This window comes from Cryptomeria japonica, chromosome 10 (assembly GCF_030272615.1).
Source record: "Cryptomeria japonica chromosome 10, Sugi_1.0, whole genome shotgun sequence".
Classification (NCBI taxonomy): Eukaryota; Viridiplantae; Streptophyta; class Pinopsida; order Cupressales; family Cupressaceae; genus Cryptomeria; species Cryptomeria japonica.
In genome coordinates, this window is record NC_081414.1 from 484,325,466 (window position 1) to 484,352,180 (window position 26,715).

Here is a 26,715-nt window from a genome sequence, read left to right on the forward strand (position 1 = left end):
AAAAACAGAAAAAAAAAAAAAAACTACTAATCCACTTTTTTGCAGGTTGCCTAGGAGACCCAACCAAACATTGTGCTTTTTTTTAACTAGGCACCTAGATGTTCTGATTAATTAAGAAAAACAGGTTTTCGAGACCCGAAACCTTTAACATAGGAGATTAGGATAAGACATCTAAAATTTTAGAGCTTATAAACTACTTACAAAATGATTGGCAAAAAAGCTAGCAAACCAAAAAGACAGCAAAAGATAAAAACAACAAAGAAACTAGGAAAGCACTACACAACTATAGTCTTCAGAAGGTCCTCCGCCTTTTTCACCAACTGGTCATAGGTGGCCCCAACAGCTTTGAGATCGTCCAGATCCTTGTTAGGTTTCTTTTCTTTCTTTTTGTCTCTGGTTCTAGTTCTGGGTCCTTGAGCATCTCTTGTGCCTTCAGTGTCAGGGTCAATATCCAGGGTCTCCTTCTCCTCGTCCAATTTGTTGATGAGAGTATTAGTGTTGCTAGAAGAAATCTTCAAGATGCTTAAACTTTGTTCTGCAATACTCTTGAGGCAATCCTCAATTTTGTTGACTTTACTGGTAGTGCCCAAAATAGTTTGATCCATAGCGTCAGCAAGAGTTTTCCTTTCCAGCAGGTCTTTCTCTATTTTCTCAAATTTGGGGTTGAAGGAGTCTCTTATGTTTTCAGCTTTTGCAATGGTATTTTTCAGGTCCTCAATGTAATCAGCCATAGTCTTCCCTTCTCCAGTGTTGATAGTTTTCAGAATCTGATTTCTGTGGCTAAGCTTTTTGTTGTCATCCACAACTTTCTTGTAACCAGTTATTAGCCACTCCATAATGTCCATAAAACCTTGCATACCCTCTAGAGGAGGGTTAGGGGGAGGATCAATCTTACCGGGGATATCTTGTTCCTTTTTTGGAGTGTCATGAATAGTAGATGTGTCTTCAACCCTAAGAGCCTCGCTAGTGGTCACCTACTCCAGGTTCTGTTCAGCTTCTGAAGTCCTTTCCTGCTTATAAGCCTCCAGCTCCTTCACATTCTCCTCCTTCCTCTTATGCTTGTTTCTAGTCTGAGTGTGGACTTTAGTTTTCTTTTTCAGAGAACCCTAAGGTTTCTCCTTCTCTGAGTCTTCAGAGACCTCCTCCTTCGAGGAAGAGCTAATCTGGAGGATTCTACCTTTAGTTTTTTTACCCTTTGAGGAAGAAGGTCTTGTTTTCATATATTTCCTCTTCTTACCAATTTCAAAATCCGAAACATCCAAGTTCTCCTCAGAATCACTCGATGGGTCACTGTCAGAATCCTCATCCACTGAAAAGATAGAGTTAGACCCATCATCCTCAGACTCTATAGAGGGTTATGGGTGGGCTATTTGATTGGCCTTGAGATAGTCATAAATAAGGACCATTAAGCCTTGATGCATGGTAGTGGCCCCCATAGGGTTCTTTTTGTAGGCCTTAATAGTGGCATTCATCGAGCATAATAGAAAATAAGGAAAATTAACCTTCTCATCATGCCTCAAATGATTCAGCAAAACAAAATGGTAGCCGTATACTTTAGTAAACCTACCATCCAATGTAATGTAGCGCATTAAAACAAAGAGGACCTCTCGCCATGGTTTAACAAAAGCCCTAGGGGGATAGTAAGTTTTACTTAACTTCACCAGGCATTTTTTCTCCTTTTTGGTTTTAGGATATCTGTCAATGACCTCCTTACTGACTTTTCTATCTCTATAGAAGTTGCAACCTTCCCTTCTGAGGCCCATGGCTTGGGCAATAAGGTCTTCATCAATTACAACAGACTGGTCTCCCATTTTCAAAATACCCTTTCTCCCAGTTTTCCAAAAAAAACTGGTAACCGTGCCATCCCATTCGTGGAGTCTCTCCATGAATTTCAAAAATCCACCCTTCTGCAAAATGCTCCAGACCGCCTCCTTCTGTTTCCATTCCTTGCAGCTGCTAGGTTCGTATCATCGTCTATTTTTGCCCATATTTTCACTATTCAGAGCTAAATTTTGAAACTTGCAGAGAGTTTTAGCCAGAAAGCTTATCAAAACTATCAATTTAACCCAGAAAGCATGGGAAGTGATCAAATAAGTATTATAATAAATGAGGCTAACATTATTATAATAACTCAAAGTACTCCATTTCATCCTTTTCATTATTATTCTATCCATAAAAAATCTTTGGAATGCTACTATATCGGTCCTTAAAAATGATTAGTCTGACATCCTCAAGGATTCCTTGTTCTCTCGTCCACATAATCATTTCATCTTTATTAACTGTAGCATTGGCTGCCCAGTCAGCAGACCCATTGGCTTCATGGTAGATATGGGATATGTAACTTTTTTGAAAAGTGTTGATAAGTTCTCTAGCAGCTTTTATGATATTATTGATAGACCATGAGGGCTTAGAGGTCCCCTTGAGACATTTGATGATGTTGTTTGAATCTCCTTCAATCCATATGTAGGGGCAATTCCATTTTTTAGCAAGGAGAATACCTTGGAGAGATGCCATTGCTTCTGCTTTATGGTTTGTTTGGCTCCCTATTGAGACAACAACCATTTCCTTGCAAATACCTTTATCATCTCTAAGAATAGCTCTACAACCTGCAGGGCTCGGGTTACCTTTTGCAGCACCATCAAAATTGACTTTGAACCAGCCATGAGGGGGGGTTTTCCACCTAGCTTTAAGTCTTTTATTTTGATTGGGGTTAGGACTACCAGTAATCTTAAAATTCCAGGAGCTTAAAATGTTGGATTCCAGGGGGTTGGTCGAGAAACAGGGACCCTCAATGATCCCAATATTCTCCACAATCGCCCATTGTATTTTCTTGAACACAATATCCTGATTGAGGGATATGTCCCTAAAGATACGATTATTTCTTTCTTTCCATAATCCCCACAGGATGCGAGGAAGTGATAGCTGCCACAAAGATCTCAAAAAGGAGTTAGTCCAATGAAAATTCCAAGAGGAGAGCAGTTCACTAATAGTGTTAGGAAACACCCAATCAATGCTAAAATTTTTAAGAAATCTTTCCCAGACTGAGGTAGAATAGGAACAGTGGATGGCCAGGTGGTCCAAAGACTCTTCCTCCTGAAGACACAATGCACATCTATTAGGGAAGGCAAAACCTCTTCCCTTGAGGTTGTCTAGGGTCAAGATCTTATTTTCAAGGATGGTCCAATACAATGAATCATTAAAGGGTGAATGAATCATTTTTTTATGTGTTTTGATAAAAGCGTAAAGGTAGGAGAGTATGCTTTCTTCTAGCTAGACGATCAGAAATCCAGACCCTCCAACCTTTTCTTGTTTGATTACATGCTTACCCTTAGTGGGCTTTCCCTCCCAACTTTCTCTTTGAGAAGGTAAGAGGGGAATGACCCAAGTGAGTACACCCAAACTTGGAGTTCCCAACTCACTATAATAAATAGGCCATTGACTACGAAAGGGTCAATGGTTGGGGCTATATGAGAGTTCACTCTCACATTGGGTGCTTAGTAGGATCCTAGAGATCTCAATCATGCTTGTGTGACTACTAAGTTCTTGGTACTTCATTGGGCTATTGCTTTTGTGCAACTACAAAGGGTAGCTCCTAATGGGAAGCCATACTAAACACCTTGTGCATAGTGGCCAAAAACCTTCTAGTCATTGGTGCAGGAGGTCGGAGCTCTGAAGCCGCCCATATTTTTATGGCCCTTAGTAGAGACACAAAGTTCACCATGAGGATTTTTCATGGGAATTGATGCTTGGCTACCTCAGAGAAGTGAGTGTCATGGAGGGGAGCCAGTGGGGTCAAGCATCTAAGTGTCTGATTTGGGTAAGTGTAGCTGGGAAACCAATTAGGATCCAATGACTATTGTCCTTGATAGCCTTAAGAGTGTTGTATGAGCATGAGTGTCTTTGAGTTAAAATGCATTTGATCATTGTGTTTTCTTTGTTTGATACATACTTGCCAAGAGTAGACTAAAGACACATCATTATCCTCAAACAGTTTGCAAAAAACACTTGTCCAAACACAAACAATTATCCAAGTCATTACCCACACAAAGTCCAAAATTGCGTCAAAAATTCATCTGTCTCATGTTTCATAACCCCAAGTTGTATAAAAATCCTAAGAAGTCAATTTACTGACCTATCAAGAAGAAGAAGCTCACACAAGCACAACTCCTTAGGCGTCGAAAATTTTGGTATAGCAACCGTAAACTCTTGCTCAAACATAGGACATTCTTGCATCATTACCATGATTACATATATGATCATAGCAATGAGTTTGATGCTAGTGATGAACTAAGAGTTTGTGCTCTCCATCAAGGTTCAGGTTTGTCCCTTAACACCAACTATCGTCAAAATCAGGGTGGTCGTGTCCCTTCATACAACTTGCCATCCGAACCAATCATCTATTGAGTCATGTTCATGCCAAGAATAGCCTAGTCATCAAACTTCTTCTAGTCATCATTATCATACCTCCTCAATCAATCATCCTCAATTTCCTAAGGACTTAACACATCAAATCAATCTCCCTCCACTATCAAATCAATTCTTAAAATCCAAATCCAATCATCCTTTAATCCAATTTAACCTCACATTAAGGTTGCATGCCTTGTGAAGTTCTATTTAGACCTCATCATTAATAAATTGGCTTTTTGTTCTTGAAGAAGAATCCTCTCCAAGTATCTTTTGCCTCATCCTTTTGAGTTGATCAAGACTCTTAACTTACACCTTTGCTTTTCTTAGGGTCATTAGTCAACCCTTGGTGGAAAAGAGGCTTTTTAATCATCATTCTAAGGTCTAAATCCTACCCAACTTGGTCATTACCTTGCTTGTGGTTTCATCAACCACCTAAAATCCTCATCCAAGGACTAAGATGTCAAATCCTAATCAAATCTAGTTTCTAATCCAAGAACCTCACCAATCAAAAAAATCCCTTGTCATCAAAGACAAAATCCTAAGATTCCACAAAAATCTTGCTAAGTCCTTTCATCAAAAAAATTCTCCCTCCAAGATTTTCTAAGGTCATTCATGTATGGTCACGACTCAATCTCAAAAGAAAAAGATGGCTGAACAACAATATGGCATACCAGACATTAGTGTCTTATATGAAGATCCCACACAAGATCCTACACAAAGCGGGCAACCTACCAACCAAGATCAAATCCAAAATCTTAATATGGTTAGCCAAGATGAACTTTCTCTGGAAGTACAAACTTTCCTAGTGGACTCTTATAACCAAGAGATGATTGAAAAGTTCATCCAATACAATCCCATTGCACTTCTAAATATCCTCCTTGAAAATTGAGCTCAACTTCCACCTGAATTTGATAAATTCATGCTCGGCTAAAAACCACAAGGAGACCTCGGTCCCACGCAGATTATTGCACCTGTTATTCAAACTCAATCAATTGAAGCTGAATCAAACATCCAAACTCAATCAATGCCACCTACAACACCTCCCCCGTGGTCTCCATCCCACCTCCTTCCTCCTTACCATCTATAACACTATCAAATCCGATCTCATCTTCTCCAGCATATTTCTATTCCACAATCTTCGCTTCCTGTCAACAATGTCGTAAATTTTATCCAGGTCGTACTCAATCCCGTCACAACAGTTTGCAGACTGCAACCAACCATCACTCAAATCCCTGCAACATTGGTCATCACATCTCATGTTCCCACCTCCTCATCATATCAATACATTGGTGGTGGTGCACCTTCCTTGACTCATCCAATTCTTGGGGAAAATACAATTCATCATTATCAAAATTCACAACAAGACCTCATCAAGGAAATTCAAGACATGAAAAATATCATCAAGGACATGAAAGAAGGGACTGATAAGAGGAAAACTTACTCATTTGAGTATATTTGTCCTTGTCCTTACGACCCTTTTATATCAATTGCACCCTACCCCCTAGGATTTGAGATCCCTAAATTCACCAAGTATGAAGGCAAAGGAGACCCCCACGACCATGTCCAAGAATTTCACATCTTATGTCAAGAAGTCTCCTATAGTGACATACACCTTCGCAGACTCTTTTCCAAGAGTCTCACAAGAGATTCCCTGGCATGGTTCTCATCTCTACCATGAGGCTCCATTGTCTCCTTTCCAGATTTGGCAGAGAAATTTGTAGCTCACTATGCCTACAACATGGCTAATGACGTTTCGATGATGGACCTGTGCAACACAAAGCAAAGGCCCAGAGAGACTTTTGCCAACTTCTTGCAAAGGTGGTGACATCTTATCAATAAATTCCATTGGGACATGCCAGAACGACATCAAATTGAATTATTTCAAAAGAACTTGGTACCCAAACTTTCAAGACCTCTGACGTCTCAATGTATAAAATCCTTCCAAAAATTGACTGATAAGGGCCTCTCCCTCAAACGTGTCTTATTGGAGGAAGGAACCTTGAAACATTACCAAAAATCGACACAAATTTCTTCCTCTTACCATAATGACAAACCAAAGTTCTGGTCTAAAAACAAAAACGTAGTCAACGATGGTGTAACTGATGCAAAGCGGGTCCAAACCATGGCTGCTCCCCCAAAATCCACCACCAATAATCATCAATTCAACAATCAAAATCAATCCCAAAATCCTCACAACAATGTCTCAGTCCAGGGACGACCACCCCGATCAAATAACAGGATTCCAAGAGACTTCACTCCTCTTGTTGAGCCTATTGAAATGGTGTTTCAAAAACTTGTCCAAGCAGGCACAGTGGTTTTTCTGATCACTCACCTATTTGACCCCAATCAACCCAAACCTATGTGGTACAATGAGCGAATATTGTGAGTATCATCGTATCAAGGGGCATGATACATGAAAATGCATGAAGCTTAAAATCTACATACAAGATCTCATTGATAGGGGTGAGATTGAAGAAGCAAATGCAAAACCTGGTAATAACAATGACAAACTTAAGATGTACCAGGAACCCTTCCCAAAGAATGATAAAGAAAAAAGCTCATCATCTAATGCAATAAGTTATGACTATACTAATCACATAACCGACTTTGACTCTTTAGTAGGTTGCATTGAGCTCACATATAACCATGTTAATGTCATAACTATCCAAGGAATTAATCCTTCCCCTTCTCAAAGCAAACCAAAACTTGCTAAGATAGTCATTCAAGGCGCCATGCCTTCCACCTCCCATTGCCAAAATGACTACAATGTAACCACACACCGAGGTAAAGTCACCATCCAAGGAGTTCCTCCCCCACCAAACCCCCCGCCGATGTCTTCCACCTGCCGATATGACCTCCTTGACCAACTTGGGAAGACCCCCCCACAAATTTCCATTCTAGAACTTCTCAAGACTTCCCCTGTACATAAAGAAATTTTGGAACAAGCCCTCCTTGAGTCCCGTGTCCCTAATAATATCAATGCTACCCAATTCCAAGCTCTCATTAGAAACCTTGTTGCCCAGCAGCACCTTGTATTTACCTCCAAAGATGCTCCTGCAGATGAAGACCACAACAAACCTTTGCACATTGAAGCCCTTATCCAAAAGCACAAGGTCAAATGTATTTTGATAGATGGTGGATCCGGACTTAATCTATGTACATACAAGTTAATAAAACAATTGGGACTTTCTGAGGACCTAGTAGACACATAAGGAAGGATCACAATAAAAGCATATGATGATGTAGAAAGAGTTTCAAAGGGCATGATCACCTTACCTCTTCAAGTGGGCCCCATTACAATTGAAACCCCTTGCCAAGTACTAGATCTTGATCTCCCCTACAACATTCTCCTCGGTCGGCCATGGATTCACTCCTTACAGGCTGTACCCTCCACCTATCACCAATGTATCAAATTCCCCTTCAATGGAAGAGAGATCACTATCAAAGGTGATCCACAACCTTTTCAATATTGCAAACTCTTGGAGGGGAAACATCCATATCATTGCCCACTAAATAGACCCTCGCCAACGCCTCCATCCGACACATCAAATGTTGCCTCCACCTCATCGTAACCAGATACACAAATCAAGATCTTGGACAATGGTTGTGGAGAATAAAAATTGGAAGATGTCTTATTAATAGGCAACCTCCTCCTATCTCCTAAGTCATTTGGCAAACCAAAAGATCTCAAGAAAGACCCAAAACTAGTCATGCAATGCCAAAATACCACCTTCCAACAATGGGGCCCACTTGATGAGGAGAGCCTTGATGCAAATGTCTCTTCATGGTTATACCAGGAAGAAGATGAAGATCCATAAAAAATATCCAAAAAGATGTACCCAAAAGCATCAGCTATAGTCAAAAAAATGGGTTACAAAGGACATGACTTGGGACCAGAGGAGAAAGGAAGAAAAGCACCCATAAATCCTATCTCCTACAAGTACAACAAAGGCTTGGGGTACACCCTAGTGCCTAAGATTACTATCGTTGGTGCCCCTTCTAATCCTTCTTTGGATATCGAAAGCGTTGATGAAGAGGAGTTCCATGAAATGCCTTATGAATACGAAAATGATATCTACTTTGACTCTCACGTCAATACCATCACCCCCATAACCACTCCCCCTTCACATGAGCTACATCTTGTCCATCCTGAACATATAGACTGGGGCCAACAGGACAAACCCACTTTAGACATCTACGCTGATGATAATACTCTTATTACTCTCCTGATGGTGCAAAATCTGGAAGATTGTAACAGAATAGAGGGTATTCAACTACAGAAAAAAGGGATACTTTGGTAGTCAGGTCAATGCCCTTAGTCGCAAAAAAGATAATCAAAACAAAAAACATGATTCCCTAGGTGAAAACCTCTATGAGGCACCTTTGGATGAGCAAAAAATAAAAAACAAAGGGCGTATCAGAAAGTGAAAACCTGGAAAAGGCACTTGATGATGAGGGACTTGACCTCCCTACCATTGGTTACCTTCCACAAGACTGATCAAATTTGCTGATAGAAGAAACAGACAACATCAACATGGAAACTGAAGTCACTCCGAAAAATGTGCTCATTGCCAAGTCCCTCACAGAAAAAGAGAAACAAGATTTCATCAACTTCCTTACAGAGGTAAAAATCAATTTTGCATGGTCCTATGCCAATATGCCAGGGTTGGATCCTGCCTTGGTGGTTCACAATCTCGTTGTCCGCCTAGACGCAAAACCTGTAAAACAAAAATTGTGCAAGATGCACCCACATATTGCACTCCTGGTCAAGGCGGAACTCCAAAGGATGTTAGATGTAGAATTCATCAAACCAATAGACTATGCTGAATGGGTCTCCAACATTGTACCTATCGGCAAACCCGCCGAGGGCATTCACACCTGCACAGATTTCCAAGATCTAAATAGAGCTTTTCCTACATATGATTTCCCGCTCCGCAATATAGATATGATTGTGGACCTTACAACAGGACATGAGATGCTATCGCTTATGGATGGATTTTCTGGATACAACCAAATCAGGATTGCAAACGAGGATCAACATAAAACTACATTCACAACACCATGGGGGACTTTTTGTTACCGGGTCATGCCTTTTGGCCTCAAAAATGCTGGAGCTACATATCAACGTGCCATGACAACAATATTTCATGACCTCTTGCACAAAATTATGGAGGACTATGTGGATGATCTGCTAGGCAAATCTAAGACAAGACAAGAAGACATCCCTATTCTGAAGCAGATCTTTGAAAGATTGGAAAAATATAAACTGAGCCTGAATCCCAAGAAGTGTGTTTTTGGGGTCACATCGAGAAAACTATTAGGATTCATTGTTTCTAGCAGAGGCATCAAGGTTGATCCTACAAAGGTAAAAGCTATCATGGAAATTCCTCCATCAAAAACTCTCAGACAGCTGCGCAGTCTCCAGGGAAAACTCCAATTGGTTAGATGTTTTATTTCACAACTAGCAGATAAGTGCCATCCATTTGCATACCTATTGTGCAAAGACACAAAATTCAAATGGGACTGCTTATGTAAAAAGGCCTTTGAGAAACTAAAACAATATCTAGCATCACCTCCAGTGTTGATGCCTCCTACTCTTGGAAAACCCTTTATTTTGTACATATGTGCTACCACAGTGGCATTGGGGGCATTGCTGGCACAAACAGATGATCAAGGGAAGGAACATGCCATTTACTAAATTAGTCAAATACTAGTAGGGTAAGAACTCAATTATACCCCCATTGAAAGAGCATGCTTGGAATTGGTGTTTAGCACACAGAAGCTCCGACACTATATGCTAAACAACAAAACAAAACTAATTGCTAAGATTGATCCACTTAAATATCTCTTGTCAAAAGCTGCTCTCACTAGCAGAACTGCTAAATGGGTCATGCTCTTAAGCAAGTTTGACATTGAATATGTGGACAGAAAGGCAATCAAGGGACAAGTCATCATAGACCAGTTGGCAGACGCTTCACTCCCAGGTGAACATCCTATTCTCATAGAATTACCAGATGAGTTCATTATGACAGTTACCACATCCTCCACATGGTGATTGTACTTTGATGGCTCTTGCACCCAAAATGGATCGGGGGCAGAAATATTATTGATGACACCTTAAGGAGATGGCATCCCAAAGTCATACAAGATAGCCTTTGCATGTACCAACAACATCTCAGAATACGAGGCACTCATCACAGGTTTGCGCTTGGCTATCCACTGGAAAATAAAAGAATTACAAGTCTATGGTGATTCCCAACTTGTCATAAAACAAGTCAATGATGAGTACCAAACAAAAGATGATAAAATCCTTCCCTACCGTACCATGGTTGAAGATCTTAAGAAACACTTCACGACAATCAAGTTTGATCAAGTCCCACGAACAAACAACGGGGATGTAGATGCAATGGCCACCATTGGCTCCCTCCTTCAGATGCCAGCACATAGTCATAAGTGTGAGTTCTTAGTTGAGCAACTATTTATACCGGCATACGACCTACCAAAATCTGAAATGGTGTGTGTACTCATTGGTCCCGAGTCTCCTTGGTACCAAGAAACTTTTTCTTTCCTAAAAGACAACACCATTCCCCCACATCTCAACAAAACCCAACAACAAACATTCATTCGCCAATGTGCTCGTTACACCATCCTTGGAGACACCCTATTCAGAAGGCATTTTGATGGTTCCCTCCTAAGGTGTTTAGATAAACAAGAGGCGGAATGGGCATTATGAGAAGTACATGAGGGCATCTATGGGGCACACTCAGGTGGGCTCACCTTGGCTAAAAAGATTCTGAGAAAAAGATATTATTGGCCTAAAATAGACGTAGATTCATTTAACTATGTGAAGAAATGCATCCCTTGCCAGCAACATGGCAACAAGATTCATGCACCATCACAAGAATTATAGCCATTCATTATGCCATGGCCCTTCTCACAGTGGGGGCTCGATCTCATTAGGAAAATACACTCTTCATCCTCCAATGGATATAAATTCATTATCATCTCCACTGAGTATTTCACCAAGTGGGTAGAGGCTATCCCTCTTACTTTTACCACTGGTAAGCAGATATCCAAATTCAGCTTGAACTACCTGATCTGTCGATATGGCATTCCAAAAGTTATTATTACAAATAATGGCAAACAATTTAAAAACCAGGATGTCAAAGAACTCTACCAAAAATTCAACATCCAACATCGCTTCTCCACCCCATATTACCCCCAAGGCAATGGTCAAGCTGAGGCTTCTAATAAAACCCTAATCAAAATCCTCAAATAGACAGTCAATGAAGCTGGCCGTAATTGGCACCTTCAAATCCATCTCACTTTGTGGGCCTACTACACCTCCATCCACACCCCCACAGGTGCCACTCCTTATTCCCCGGTCTTTGGCTCTGAAGCCATCCTTCCCCTTGAGATCGAGATCCCCTATCTAAATGTATCACTACAAAATATTCTACCAGATGAAGAATACAGAATTGCCCGCTTACAAGAGCTAGAATTGTTAGATGAAAGGCGCCTCAAGGCCTTGAATCATCTTTGAGTATATCAAAACCGTCTGCGCATGAGTTATCACAAAAAAGTCAGAACCCAGGAATTCCAAATTGGTGATCTTGTCCTCATGGAGAATCAGAAAAACCTACAAGAAAGAGAAAAGAAAGGCAATTTCGAGCCTAATTGGCTTGGACCATATGTAATTACAACATAATATGGATCAAGAGCTTATCAGTTGGCTACTTCTGAAGGCAATCCTTTGGATGATCCAATGAATATCATGCACCTCAAAAGGTTTTATGCCTACTCCTTAGAAAGTCTTAAATTGTCAAAAAATCAAAAAAATCAAAAAATCAAGAAAAATACAAAAAAAAAATTCAAAAATGAGAAAATGATCCTGAAAAAAATCGTCACTTTGGTGAAAACCTGGCAAACAAGCGCCTTGTGACACAAAAAATCAGAAAAAAAAAAAGAAAAAATAATTCATCCATCAGTGAAAACCACTTTGTGGCGCTATGGACAAGTACCTTGGTGAAAACCTCCATGTAGGCGCCAAGGTAAATAACCGGATCCATTGTCTATTAGGTTGATACTGCAAACACCCTCCATCCAGTCCACCCATTCGCAACATTCCTTCCCTTCCACCTCCCAATAAAACACACGTATGATGACGAGTCTTCGCCTGAGTCATAAATAAGGAATGTCCCATCAAACTGATCTTTTGTGCCTGTGTGTGAACTTCAAGAAGTCTTGAGAACATTCCTAAATCCGCAAGTCAATCTTCAAAACCATATGATCACTTTCCGAAATCCAAAAGTTCACTTTGCCCTAGGTATGAATCCTTCCCTCACCTGGAAACCTAATCCTCCATCCTAATCCTACTCTTGGCAAGAGGTATCATTGGTCATGAGTAAGTGACTTGTTTGATTTATTGGATTTTTTCATTTAGACTTGCATCTTTTGCCCTACGACTGCCTAGATTTGCCATATCCAGGTATGTTACAATAGCTGCATACTGGGGCATATTTTCATAACATGGCATGTTTTGGATCTCTCTTGTATAAATCGATGACCTGGTACTAGTGTTTATCAACACTTACCTTCTCATGTACAAGAGGTATCTATGTGTTTGAGGGTTTCCTTGCACCTACCCACAACTTTGTATTAGTGTTTCTCAACACTTGCATAGCTGTGTGTAAGAAATTCCCATTTGTATGAGAGGCAGTCCACGCCTTGGGTTTCTCGTGGCATCTTGATTTCTATAATCAGTGGTGCAAGTCACCCAAGGCAATATCAAACTAGGTTGGTTCTCCACATTTTTTGTGCACAAATTTCCCCACCATTCCACAAAATCCTAAATCTAATCATCCCATAAAGTCCTCAATTTCCTCCATTCCCCATCTATCCCATATTCTTATATTTTCTATCTAAGATCATTGTATTATTATTGGCATATTCCCTCTTTGTATTATTCATTCACATCAAGTTATTCATATAGATTGCATTACCTATTTCAGTACACTACTCATTTAGATAGTCATTTTTTCCATAAACATTTATCACATAAGTTGCACTTAGATTTCATCACATAAATAAAAGACATTAATTCATCCATATAACATTATGCTCATTTAGATTGCATCACAAATCAATTTACATATACATATCCATCATACATCTGCATATATACATATCAAAAAGCATAAATCACTCATCTTGCATCCAAAAACATTTCAGCAACAGATCATAAACATACATGTATAAGAATCCACACTGCATCACAAATAGGTTAGTATAACATATCCATAATTGCATTCATACATCACATCACAAGAAAAAAAAAGAGAATCCATCATAATAAAAGGTACACACATCATCCATCATCACCAAATCATGTATATATATATATATATAAAGAGGTAAATATGTCTGTCATAGTGCAATGATTGCCCCAAAGGGTCAAAATATGATACACAAGCCAAACAAGGAGCTGACTCTCCTCTCCTGTCTCTCCCCCCCCTCTATTGTACCTCCTACACCTGATCCTCCTACCCCCTCTATTGGTGGCTGAAAACCTACTGATCCCCTTGTCTGTTGACTCTAAGACAGCGGCTGACTATGGGTCCTATGAGACCGCACACTCCCAATGTACGAGGCTTCTCGCTATGCTATAGGCACTGCTCCATGGTACAACCCCCTATAATACGCTACCTCTTTGGCTTCCCTCTCTGCCTTGTCCCATTGCTGCATACTATTAGTAAATATTTACGCCAGCCCTGCAGGAACCAATGTTTGGTGGGCTACATCCCTCTCCCCCTGCAGCCGTGTCACATCCGCCTCTACCCTCTGTACCCTGGCCTCAAGCCCTGCTAGCTCGACATCCTATCAACGAATAACATCCTGAAGCCCTGCAATGGTTGTCCCTATCTGGGCCTCCTCCAGCATCCTCTCCGACTCCTCCCTCTCCTCCATCAAGGCATCCACCTTTGTCCTCACGGTATGGAGGCTCTCCATCAAATTAGAGATCTCCCGTGTCAACCACTCCACCTCTACCTCCATGATGTCTCTCTGAGCCCTCTCTACCTATAGCTCATCCTCAACAGAATGAAGCCTCGCTTGATAGGTATCCCGCTCCTGCTGTAAATGGTCAAAATCAGCCTATGTCACCCCTCCCCTCTCCTCCGCCTGTGCCTCAGGAATATCCATAGGTACGGCCTCCTCTCCCTCGCCAACCACGGCCTCTATAGCCTCTCCCTCTCTCTCTCCCTCCTCTGGATCCCTCCTCCATACCACCTAGACTCTCCTCTGCTATGTGCCCACATCGCGCCCTATGTTAATCACAACTCTCTCTCCCGGGCCATCATCCTCCCCACCAACCACCTGGTCTACCCCTGGCTATAGCTCCTCATTCTCCAAAAACCCAGGAATGGTAAGCCGCACTAGCAAGTGCCCCTCCCACCAGCTCTTGTATCCACCCGTGGTGCCTCGATCCTCCCCTGCCCCCATCTGCTCATCCCAAACTAAGTGAAATGTTGTCTGGAAGCTGGTCCTGCCCTCCAAGGGACTCATTGTCGGGCCCCAATATCTGACCTCCTGTGTAATCCGAGGATACACTGGAATATCCCCCACTATATCCTATACCTACCCAAGCTGTCGGGCCACCCTGAATGGAGCATAATACTCCATGATATATACAGACCTCCCAAATATCCACATCTCAACTTCCACCCAGTGCAGCTGCCAGTCATCTCTCCACCTCTCACATCCCAAAAATGGCCTCCATGTAAACTATTTCAGCTCATCCAAAATCCTCTGCCAGAACCACATGGATGTTGTCTGTGTATAGTGCAAAAATCCCCTGTACCTATCCACAAATGGTTTTAGGGCCGCCTATCCTCTACCCCCTAGGGTAGAGTAACTGCAATATGCTCCCACGCCCAGATGTGTAGAAGTGTGACCCCTGTAGATAAACTGGCATACTCCTTGTAGACCACCAGATGCATATCATGATATAGCTGGGCTAGCATCGTCGTGCCCCATGCATACTACTGACCATCATGCAACATGAAGTATAAACACCTGCTCCATCCCAGAGGAAATCCATGTCTGCCCAAATCCGAAATGATCTGCCCACTCAAGAATACACAAATAACCAAAACCAGCCGAGGAATCCACCAAACACCCATCGCCCGACCCAAATGCATCCTGCTCCTATCCAACATCGGTGGAGTCTCATACTCGCACACCTCCCGAAGATAAAAATCAGTTGCATCTAACTGATACTCAGGGATAACACCACGAACGGGGATCTTCAAGATCCTCCAAACATCCAAAAGAGTAACTGTGGCCTATCCAATCAGCAAATGGAAGGTGTTATACTGACTATCCCACCTCTCCACTAGTGTCGTCATCATAGTAGTATGTGCTCGTATCCTCGGCCACCTGCCTACATAATGTAATCCCAGCGCAACTAGCACCTCTAGCTCATCGCGGCCTAGCTCATGATATAGGCTCATTATGGTAGGCCAATGCTCTCTCAAAGACAATGACCCCATCTCCACCTGCATCCATCATACCAAATCATTACTTTCATGCCCAAAAATTCTCTCTTGACCTCCACAACCAACCATACCCTCCCCCTATTCCACAAATTCTAAGCCAAAACTTCATTTCCCCCCTTCCCAGGTGCACGTGCTGATCTATCTAGCGCTCGCACCAAAACCGTGACGCTCGTGCCAAATGGAAGGTGCTTGCGCCAACAGAGCCTCCTGCCCTGCTCGGGCCCCCATTTCTGGACCAATCAACTCGAGCGCCCGCATAACCCCTTGGGCACTTGCGTCGAAGCACGACCGCTTGCACTGAAGTGCGAGCAACCGCACTAATCCCCCCATTCCCCTCAAAAAACCCTACTCTACCTGACCCTACAGTGAGCACCCATGCTAATCACTAGCGCTCACGTTGACCTAGGGGCACGCACTCTGAAATAGCGATTAGCGTGTGCGCCTCGCCTAACCTAGAGCCCCATTTCTAGCCCTAAATTCTACCAAAATCAAAAATTCAAAAAAGGGGGATAGTAACATACCGGTGGTCCATATCTAGTCGGTCGGTCGAATCGTCGGATCCTCTCAGCGCAATGATCACGAACTGGAATGTAGTCCATACCTCCTTCCCTTCTTCTTCACTCTAAGTGGCTTCAAGGCTTGTGTGTAACAATGACTCCTCATTGGACCCGTTGTGGCTTATATGGGCCCCCATGAGGGCCCCCCTTTCCTCCGTGGTCTCGCATCTTCTATTCTTCCTCCCACATTTTCTACGTCTGCTTCATATTTCTTCCTCACTCATCTCTTCCACTAAAATCCATCTTTCTTTATTTTTGAGAATTTTTCGTCTTTTTTTTCGAAAAAATTCTCGAGGGGGCATACACCTCCCACACTTTACGCTGGGGCATCTGATTCTTCTTCTCCTATCTTCTACTCATTGCCAAATTTACCACTGTGTAAAAGAGGGGCAAAATGTAGACACTTAAAAAAATTATTTTAATTATTTTTAATTCCTCACATAATTAATTTATTAATTAATTATGCAAATTCTAATTCTCCTCCATATTAATTAATTATAATTAATATTGTCACTATAGTATGTGACTGATTTATTTAATAAATCAACCCCTCTTTTTATTCTTCTAAAAATTAAATCTTCTCAAATCCTCCTCTTAGCTAGTTAATTTCAATTAATTAGTTAACCTACATGATTCCTACAAATCATCTTCCTAATCCATCATTAACCTAATAAATTCTTCTAAAAACTCCCTAAACTCACTTAACCTTATTCTTCTAATTTTTAATTCCCTCCACTCATTCTCTCTCCTAGTCAAATCCTCCTACAAATCTTATCCCACCTAATGTTTTCTCTAATCCCCCTCCTAATGAGTTGCTAGTGGCTAATCATCATGATTAGCCACAAAGTCAACTCCTTGTCCCTTCCATCCAACTACTATCCTTAAATGCTCTTTTCCTAGGTGAAATCTCACATTCCTCTAGGCATCTCATCTCCCAAGGAATTTTTAATTCCTTCTTATTCCTCCAATCCCCATGATCATCCCTTTGTGAATAATTTTAAATTCTTCCTCCCCGTTCTTCAAGGAATGTCCCATCCCTTACTCTTCTCAAGGAACATTGGGAAGTCTTCCCAATGTACCTTGAGGAGTGTGGAGACAAGAAATGCCTTTAAGGCATATCTCTTGGTCTCCACACCCTCTCTTGGGCCTTGTGTGAGCTCACAAGAAATCTTGGCCCTCCATATTGGATCCATCCTAGCCATCCATTTTTCCTCTCCTCTTCCTATAAATTGAGGACTCCGTCCCTTCATTCATCATCTCCAAGTTTAGTAAGCTTATGCTGTTAGTTTTAGCCTAGAAAATCACCATTGCATCCTTACCATGCCAAAATCATTCCTCATCCACACTTAGTCATCTCATCCATATCATTCCTCAAGATCCATTTTATCCATTTGTGCACAATATTGGAGAGCCATCCACATCAAGAAAGCAAGGAGCGAATCAACATCAAGTTGGAGGCACATTGGGTGCACTTCAACTCCATCTAAGCTCCATCCAAAGGAGAAGGTAAAAAGATCGTGAGGTATATGCATCTTATTCATTTCTTCATGTGATTTGAGTTATGTCTTTTGATTTCATGTGTTTTCATGTTTGATTTGCATGTTTACTATCTAATCCACCTCACTCTTCTTTTCACCATCTTTAGCATTGTCACCAGCCAAGCCAAACAAGTCGCCACCTCATCAAAAGGGATCTGAGGAATATTCCCTTTATTTGAATTATGAAACCACCATCTCCAGATAATCCCGAGAGAAAATAGGAGGGGGAGGGAAGCATTTAGCAACCACTCAATCATTAGTGGGGATTCTAGATTTCTCTTCCTGTAGGAGGAAGTTGACATGGTTTGGAAGAGATTTGAGACTCCTCCAACATCTGAGCCCTGAGAGGTTTAGGCCAATGGCAACCATGGCATCCACCATGCGATTGCCTTCCCTATAAATATGCATCACTCTAAACGAGTCAAACCTGGAGATGAGCCTCAAGATGTCCCTGATAGTTCCCTCAATTGACCAATTAAGCTTATTCCTTCCTTTGACAATATTAATGGTGAGCATGGAGTCCCCCTCAATATCCATAATTCTGATTCCCATGGAGAGGGCAATACGAATTCCCTAGGCTAAGGCCATGGCTTCAACCTGATTATAGGAATGACCATTTAGTTTTCCTATATAAGAAGCATTGAGGGCCCCTAGGTGTGATCTGATCACCACACCACTAACAGCAAGGCCCCCCCTGACAGCCCCATCAAAATTCAGTTTAAAGTTAGTAGCCGGGGGGAACCAAATTGTGCATTGTCTTAGAAGTCTCTTAGAGGAGTCAACAAGGGAGAACAAGGGGGGGAGGCTCCAACATTTGGCAATTCCCTAGTCCCAGGTAGAGGGGGGCTTGGATGCCATTCTATTTTTAGAGACCAAGATATTCTTAAGAATCAAATTAAGGAACTGAGCAAACACCTTTTCCACAGGGGTCTCTTTGTCTCTGAATATCCTATCATTTTGTTCCTTCCAAATGCACCAGCAAACGTGGGGGGGGATCTGCTTCCATAGCTGTTAAATAAGAGGGTTGGAAGAGGGGCCCTAAAACTCCTGACACATATTACCCAAGTTATCACTCATTACCCAACTGATATTGAATTTATTATAGACCATCCCCTAGAGCTCCCAAGAGAAGGCACAGTGGAGGAAGAGGTGGGCAGTACTTTCTTCATCATCTTTGCAGAGAATGCATCTGTTTGGGAGATGAAATCCCCTCTTGACCAAGTTGTCTTGGGTCAAAATTGTGTTGAGAAGGGCAGTCCACCAGAAGAAATTGACCTTGGGGAGGAGTTGGGGGTTCCAAACCTCTTTCCAGATAAAGGAGACAAGAAGTTCCCTTAGTAGACTTATATAGGTAGTCTTGATAGAAAAGTATCTAGAGGGGTCCCATTTCCAAATAAGTCTGTCATCCCTGGGGAACAGGGGGAGGAAAATACCAGCCAAAAGCTTCTGGAGTTCTCTAGCAGCAGGAAGGAGCAAGGGGTGGTCAGTACAACAGTCCTCCAAGGCCTTCCAAGTGCAGTTGTTGAAGTAGTCACTGATCCTTTCACCAAAAAATCCTTTTGTGGCATCCTATATCCATCTCAGGGAGGGGGAAGAAGCCAGGGGTCCCTCTCCAAGCTAACAGTCTTCCCAGAAAAAGGATGTTCCTGCTATTTCCAATGATCCACCTCAAACCATGAGATAAAGGGTCCCTGCAACTCAAGATGTTATTCCAAATTTTGGAACCCTTGGGAAGGCCCTCCTTTTTCAGGATAGAGGAAAAATCTGCATTGCCTAGGTACTTAGCCCTAATGATCCTACTCCAATCTGAATCCTTGTTTAGAAGCTTCTAGGCAATTTTATTCATGAGGGCCTTGTTGAATTTAGAGATCCTATGGGTTCCCAAGCCACCCATGGTCTAAGACAAACTTTGTCCCAGCCCACCAAGGCGAGCCTCTTCTTTTCTTCCACTCTCGTCTAGAGAAGTCTTTTGAATGTTCTCTAGCTTGGCAATCATAGTCACAGAAATATTGAATAGGGAGAGAAAGTACACAGAGATCTCCTGGAGGGAGGAGAAAAGCAGCTACAACTTCCTAGCATTGCTCATGAATCTACCTTTTCATCCAGCCAGCTTTTTCTGCATTTTTTCAAGGATAGAGATCTAGAAGGAATTATAGACATCCTTAACATTCATAGGGAGACCAAGATAGGTTCCAGGGAGGGAGGCCTTTTGATAGTCGAGGATCCTGCAGACTTTATCTTGGAGTTGATCATTAGTGTGAAAGAAGTAAATGATGCTCTTATCATAGTTAATGTGTTGACCAGAAGCCATAGCATAGGCGTTAAGAAAGGATTTCCAAGCTTTAGCTTCCCAAACAAAGGAGACACCAAACAAGATCGTATCATCAATAAACTATTGTAGAACATTGGGGGGCGCCAATGAGGCAGGCTTGATACCCAATAGAGTACCCCTGCGAACCAAAGAGTTCAAGTTAGAGGCCAACACTTCATCAAGGATGATGAAAAGGTAGGGCGATAGGGGATCCCCTTGCAGTAACCCTTTGGAGGCCGTGAACTTCTCCAGGGGGTTTTTGTTTAGCAACACAATATAGGTGACAGTAGAAATGCATTCCCCAATAAGTTTGTCTCCAAACCCCATAGCCCTGAGAACTTTGAAGAGGAAGTTCCAAATGACCCTATCATAAGCCTTAGAGATGTCAAGCTTGAGAACCATCCCCACCTGATGACATTTATCCATGGAGTGTATAATCTTATGAGTAGAGATGACTACATCAAGAATCTGGCGGCCAGGAATGAACCCCTTTTGGGATGGGCTAATCAAAGGATCCAAAAAAGGTTTGAGCCTATTGACAAGAACTTTGCTGAATATTTTATAAATAGTGTTGCAGAGGCTGATGGGGCAGAAGTCCTTGAGAGAAGATGCCTCCTAAATTTTCAGAACAAGAGCAATGAAGGTGTGGTTGAGTTTGTTGAGGAGCCTTCTCGATCTAAAAAATCTCTAGTAGCCGAAACAACATTAGGGCCAACCACATCCCAGAAATCTTGAAAAAAGGCCAGGGGGAAACCATCAAGACCCGAGGCTTTGAAGGGGCCCATAGAAAAAAAAACACTTAAATTCCTCCTCAGAGACAAGGGCCATGATGAGGTTGTTATCTTCCACTGATAGGGTTGGTGGGAGGTAGTTGAGAAGGTCCTCCCCTGCATGGTCCCCCGGTCATCATCATCCTGGAATAAGGTTGCAAAGTAATTGGTAGTCAAACAACCCAAGCCATCAACATCATTGACTACTAGATTGTTATCATCCATGAGGGAAGAGATGTGGTTCCTATGCCTGTGGATAGAAGCAGATATGTGGAAGAAAGTAGTGTTTTTATCACCCTCTTTGAGCCATTGAACCCTGGATTTCTGTTTCCAGTATAGTTCTTCTTTGTGGGAAATTTCCTTCCATTTTCTATGAAAGGCAGCCTTCTCCATATGGGTGGATTCAAGGGAGTCACCTTGGTCAATACGCTCTTGTATAGCAGTCAGTTTACTGTTGAGCTCCTTTTTTTGCTTGGAGATATCCTCGAAGGTGAATTTGTTCTAGCCCCAGACATTTCTTTTGACCAAGTCGAGCTTCTGGGCAATCCTGAACATAGGGGTACCAGATATGTTGGTACTCCACCATCTTGTAATGCAGTCCTTGAACTCAGAATGAGAGTTCCACATGATTTCATACCGAAAAGGAAACTTCCTCCTGGTAACATTAGTGGTATTCCAAAGGAGCAAGAGGTTGTGATCAGAGACCGTTCTGGGGAGGGCAGTGAGCTTCAAGGTTGGACCAATTCCCCAGCTACTCGAGATGAGAAATCTGTCAAGTCTGATCTGGATAAGATCCTTTCCCTTCCTAAGATTAGACCAAGTGAATTTTTGCCCTGATACTTCCACATCCATTAACCCATTTCTGCCAATGAAGTCAGCTAGGTCAGTCATGCTGTCAGAGTATTCTGGAAGGCCTCCCAGCTTCTCAGAGGGAATCAAAGGGGAGTTGAAATCACCCACAATCAGCTAGTGAGAATTGGCATTATTCTATATTAGAGTAGATATCTTGTTCTAGAGCATTAATCTACTAGATCAAACATTAGGGGCATAAACATTAACAAGGATGCAGGAGTCCATCGGGGAGGAGAGTTCAAAAACCAAAAGGTTGGCCAATGAGGAGAGAAGACTGCCAGAAAAATGGGAGGGGTTCCACATGGTGACCAAACCATCGGAGGCTCCATTAGCCTCACTAATAACAAACTTAGCACTAGGTCAGATTTTCCCAACCACCATGGAAAAGGAGGACAAAGACATCTTAACTTCTTGGAGAAGAAGGACCATGATTTTATTTTCAAAAATGCATTTTTTCAGAGCATATTGCTTTTGGGGGTTGTTCAGGCCCCTCATGTTCCAAGAGAGGACCTTCATTTCTTACCTTTTATGGTCGTCTCCAAGGTCCTCTGCCTGCCATTAGCAATGTCCCTTGTTGCTTCCTTTTGTCTTGAAAGTCTCTGCGATGATTGTCCTGCTTTGAGATCTATCCCCACATCAATCTTAGTTGTCCTAGTCTTGCGTCTTTGAGTAATCCATCCCTCATTGGCAGGGGTCATGCAACCACTAGATGATGCACTAGTGGCACTAGGAGATGTTAAGCCTTGGTTCAGGGAGGGAACCACCAACAGGGAGTGAGCTATCTTCGGAATGAGAGAGGGGTCCCTTGTAATCTCACCATCTTCTAGTTGATCAGCTAGAGAAACCAAGCTGGTCGTCGGGGACATGCACTGTACCATCCAGGTCGAAATAGGGGCTTCCTCCACAATCTTTGCAGGAGATTGGAGAAGATTGTTGATACTCTCAGCAAATGGATATTCTTCTATAGCTGGGTCTTCAGTAGCCAAGTGAGGCAGGTCTGGGCCATGAGTAGGGGTGATAACAGGCCCCACAACAAGGTCATGGAGAATCACAGAGTCCTCCCTCAGGGTCGAGCCCTTAAGCTTGAGGAGAGGGGGTTTTGGGGCCTTGCATTGAGACCTGGATTTGCAGCACTTTTGGGAAAAGAGGGTAGCATTTTCATAAACCAAAGCTTGAGTCCAACTACCCAGCCTGGATTTGAGGGTTATGAAGTTGGGGAGGTTCATGCTTACAATAGCTTGGACACAAAAGCAGGCATAGACCAAATGAGATTTGGATCTGGTGATTTCATCAACACCTACAAAGTGACCAAATGAGTTTCCAATCCATTTGAAAATGGATTTGTCCCAGTACTCAAGGGGGAGCCTCGGGAGACAAACCCATACCGATGCAGTTTTTTGCAAGTCAGTTGCAGGGTGAAAGCTAGCCTTCCAACAATAGAGGGAGAGGTTGTTAGGACCATAGGACCAACAACCAGAGAGGACATGGGCAACATCCTCCTCGGTAGTGAATTTGAAGAGGAAGAGGGCGCCAGACATAACACTGACTGAAACACTCCCCTTGAGCTTCCATTTGTCCTTGACCCATTTTCAAACCATCTCTACCATGGGGCGCAGGTAGAAGAACTTCTCCACTAGAGTGTTAGCCATGTTCTGTAAAATATGGTCCAAGACAACGTCAGGAAGCTCAAAAGACGTTCCCTCCTCGGAATGTGAGTAGACTGGGACAAAGTTGGGGACCACAGTCTCCGACTTTCCGACCAGCACGTTCTTCCAACCTTTGAGATTCACATTGCCAATAGGAGGCTCTGAGGATCAAACAACCGGCATGGCAGGAATAGGGTCAGAATCCGAAACTTCACTCATGACCTGAGGGTTCTCTAAAGGAGAGTCATCATTCTGAGGCACCGCCGGAATGGAAGGAGGAACCATTGTGGGACCAACAAAGGATGTGGCAGATAGTGTCAGCACCGCAGGGTCCAGACCGGGGGCTGTGGGTGGTGGGGGGAGATCCCCACCAGCAGACACCACCATGAACGACGAAGGTTTAAAATTTTAAATTTGCAGAGCGGGATTGAATTTGTTATTTCACACATCTTTCAATAGAAAAATGTTACACATAGATAGGGACTTAAAAAATTCTCTAAAATATAAATTTCACCTCCTAATTCAAATACAATTATTAATTCTACAACTTTATATGAGATATTCTCTTTCATGTATAAGTACACAAATTTAGCATAACTAAAATTATTTATTTTACTAAATAGATTTAGGTTTCTTTATTGAAAACTATCGTAATCTCAAAATTTGTACTTTTATTGTGGAAAACCATATTGTACAGTTTGAACCACCTATATATGTATACATGTATAAGTATATATCTATATATGTATATAATTAATGCAAGCAATTTAAAATATTTCTGAATTAATAAATATTTTTTTCAATTGAAAATTCCAAAAACAATTTAAGAAAAAATAAAACATTTTCACACTTTCTATAAAATTAAAAAAAAAACCATAAAAATATAAATAGACAATTACTAACATTTAAAAAAATAAAGACAATTTTCTTGAAAAATGAGAGATTTCAAAAAAAATTAAAAATTCTTATAAATATTCTTGTATTATAAAAAGTAAATCAACCTTTATAAGCGTGGACCTTATTAACTACTTGCATCTTATTCTCCCTTCCAAACCTCTCCTCTTTCCTTGCAGTTCTCTTTTCTATGAAATGTATTTTCTTAATGTCTCGTGCTCCTCCTAACTTTACCCAAAATAACTTCCTCCCTCCTCTCTTGTATAATTTCTAATCTCTCCTTAATATTATTTTTTCATAATGTTGGTATTGTATATTCTTACAATTGCCTTTGCATGTAGTTGTTAACCTTTTATTTTTAACATAATGATTTATTTAATATTATATATTATTTAATTTATTTAATCAAAAGTGATCTAATGTTTTAGTTTTTTATTTATTTAAAACATTTTATAATTGGTATTCTATTAATTTTAAATATAGTTATATGAATAGTTTATTATTATTTATGTTAAAATATGATGTAAGAGTATTTTAGAATATTTTATTGTATTTTATTGCATTATATCAATTTCTCTTTTACATAAACACAAGCATAATATATTTCTATTTCAAGATAAGTTTGGATCAATTTTTTGGGAAGATATCACTAATAGAAGATCACAGTGCAACATGAAAAACATAGCTTGTTTATTAGATGAAGTGTGCAGATCTTTTTTGTACTTTGTAGAATCAAATGTGACACATCATGAGGATAAACGAGACTAGAGAAACTTTCAAATGGGATTGTATTGTATTCCATTAAAAAATATTGAAAATTCACCATGCCAATTGGGCTAACCTACACATTTCATAAAACATCAAATATTGGGTCACCTTGGGTCGATGTGGATCGTTTGTATAGCTTGGGTGTAATATATAAACACCTCTTACATTAATTGAAAGATAGATCTAGGTAATAATTTAGTAAGCTATGAGAGCCAGTAGAGTCATTGATCTAGCTTGTTTCTTAGAATTATATATTCCAATGCCAAATCTAGCATGCCGGCTTGTAATGAGCCTATGGCAGCCTATGAGCTAATTTGTAATCTATCTATAGTAAGAAAATAATAATTCTATAATTGTTATGTTACATTGAATCAATAAGAATCTCTTTCTATTCATGATATATATACAGTTGGACAACCCTTTTTTTTGAACCCTACATTCATGACTGCATCAAAATATCAAAAAATTGAAATTAAATCTCATAATATTTAATTATTAGATATATTAATATTTTCAAACTTAAATTATTCAAATAAAAAGATATCATTAATAGTTTATAAACATTAACTATTAATTTTTTTAGATAAAACTAAAAATTAACATATCACCAAGATGTTGACATCATAAATAAGTTGATAGTTCAAAATGGTCTTTCATCATCTATATCTATACATTATTAGACTACGTAATAATGTATTTATAACAATTAATTATTTTCTTCATGTAACTAATTAATCACTAGCACAAATTGGGGATTATTACATCCTTACCCCTTAAGTTAGAATCATCCCCATGTGAACTATTGATAATGAATTATGTACCAAAGATCAATGTTTGTTTTATGTTAGTGTGTGTTTTGCCCTAGTGTGATGGATAAGTAAGAGAATAAAAACATATGCAGTAAAATAATATATACCACAAAGTAAACTAATTGTACATTTATCCATTATTGATACATACGTAATCTTCTTATGCTTCTCATAAATTAATTATGTTTGTTAGAACCTCAGAAAAAAAAATTGTATATGTTTCTCCCTTTGTTCTATTTGCTCAGGTGTTAAATGAGATACTATTTTGTTTATCAATTTTTTTTTCATTTTGTTTGAAACCTTTTGGCTTAGTAAAAAATGTATTCAATTCTTTTGTCAATATTTTGATGAGGTTTTGAAACCTTTGTTAGTTGTCAACAAGTTTATCACAATCTTGTCAAGGCCTAATGCGGTTTTCATAATTGTATATTATACTTGGCAAGTAAATATTTTAGGGATGTGTTTATTGGTGATTGTATGTGGTTTCAAAACTACTATCAAATGTTGATGAGGTTTTGACAACTACTGTGTTCATCGATAGGAATAGAAAAGTAGATGAAAGAAGAGACTAAGTGCATTGTTGCTTCAATGAGTTGAGGAGGTTATGA